We start from the raw sequence: 2124 nt of genomic DNA on the forward strand, positions 1-2124 counted from the left end.
TGACCGGGGGTTGACCGGGGGTTGACCGATAGTTGACCGGGGCCGAAAAGAAAATCCCCGCACCCGCCGGGTACCGGGGCCGGGGCCGGGGACTGTAGATATAAACCGGGGCCGGGGCCGGGGATTGCAAACCCCGCCCCATCCCCGCCCCGTTGCCATCCCTATTTGCAGGTAGCCCGAAGTCACCGCATTTGAACCTTCGTGGCCACAAGGGGATTTTTGTTCCTCATTGGATTTGAACCACAGACCTCCTGACACTTTTGACCTTTGGAGCCAAGCTCAAACCAATCAGGCACCACCCTTGATCTATTGTTTAGTTTCTTGTTTTTCATACGAAGGTCTTGGGTTTAAATCTTTTATCCCAAATTTTTTTTAGGAACATAATAAATTTGAAATCAAAATCTAAAAACTAAGGAAAATATATAAATCATATTCAAACCCGTGTCTAGAAGAGAAGACAAGACAGTGTAAACCAACTCTAATAAGCAAAACTTTTGTTATTGTTGTAGTTTCAAAGAATATAAGGTTGCTGCTTTTCATGACCCTAAAATTTTTCACACTACAACAGTAGAATAAAGCGGTGGCCCATGCCAGTGTGCGACCATATGCACTGTCAATTTAATACAAATGTGAATTTTCTTTTACAGTGTGGATGGTTAGGTCGAAACTGATACAACATTTTCTTAGAATATAAATTGACCAGATCTGTATTCTGTATTTTCCTAATTGAACTATCCTATGATCTTTTTAATTAAATGAGTCAACTAGCAAAAAAATGTAATTTTATTAATAATTGGCCCTGTGGTGATAGTGTGTTTCTGGGTCAGTTTATGTGTAGATTGTGACACACTGGTTAAGTCCATGTTCGAATCCATACGTTTATCAAAACTTTTGTAGCTATGAAGGTTCATCTACAATGACTCAAGCGGAAAGTAAATAACGTAAATTAAATGATGAAAAGTAAAGAACAATCTTAAAAACAATATAAACTTAAATTTCTTCAAGGTTTAGAGAGAGAAACCAGCTTTTAGGAGCTGATTTTGGATGCCTCAAACAAGAGTCTACTCACCCCTATTTATACAAAAAGAAGTCATATAAAGACAAAATGGAGACCCAAATGATAAAACCACAAAAGTTAACCAGGAAGTACACATCTATGTACTAGTTAGTTACAATATTTCTAACAGAAGTTTAACTATATTTACACCAAAAGTCAACATCTCCAATTGTTCTAGAAACCAAAAGGAGCCAGCAGCTTATCCTATTAAGATCTTCAATAAGCCAAAAAGCATCAGGTCGCGACTGCATCAATGCTGTAGCGTCAAACAGTCAAACAATTTTTTATATTATATTACAAATGGTGTAGAAACAAGTAAATCACATAGTTTAGCTTCATAATTAATAGAAGGGAAAATGAAGTAATAAAATGACTCAATATAGGAATACAAGAAAAAAAATTTAGTTAAGAACTTGCAAGTGAGTGTTCTATACATCAAATTCTCAATGTATATCACCGACCCCGAACCCCAATTAAACCCGATACCTGAAACCTATAATTTTCCGCAGGTAAGTAGGATCGGGTCGGATAGCCGATTTCGGTCCTCGACCCGCCCGCCAACCTAACAACAAATTAAAATTTTCCCATAATAAACTACTAACTTGGTCTCTCCATTATGCAAATAAAGTCGACTTCTCTCACCATTTAGGCAGTACATATTACATAATAAATCAAAGTAGGAATCAAGAAAAGACTAGTTAACAACTAACTCATCTGTTAAAGTAGGTGGGACAGTGATTATGAATTATTTCATCGTTTTTGATTAATTTTGCAAGAGGAAGGATAATGGCACCCATAAGGCATTTTAATGACACCCCTAAACCTATATTAATCATTTGTTTTTTTTGTATATTTTTTGTGTTTCTATTGTCTTTTCTTTTGTTATTTAATTACTTGTAATGGATTCGAATTATTAATTAACTTTTTTTTTTCTTTTCCTCTTTTATTACTTTAATTAATAATAGAAGAGTACTCGTGCAATGCAGCGAGACACATCTCGATTTTAATTTTATATTTTATTATTTGTCTTTGTCGATGTTATAATACAATTTTATGTGTTTTTAAGA

Source organism: Cynara cardunculus (genome assembly GCF_001531365.2).
Source record: "Cynara cardunculus var. scolymus isolate 2C chromosome LG 17, CcrdV1, whole genome shotgun sequence".
Lineage (NCBI taxonomy): Eukaryota > Viridiplantae > Streptophyta > Magnoliopsida > Asterales > Asteraceae > Cynara > Cynara cardunculus.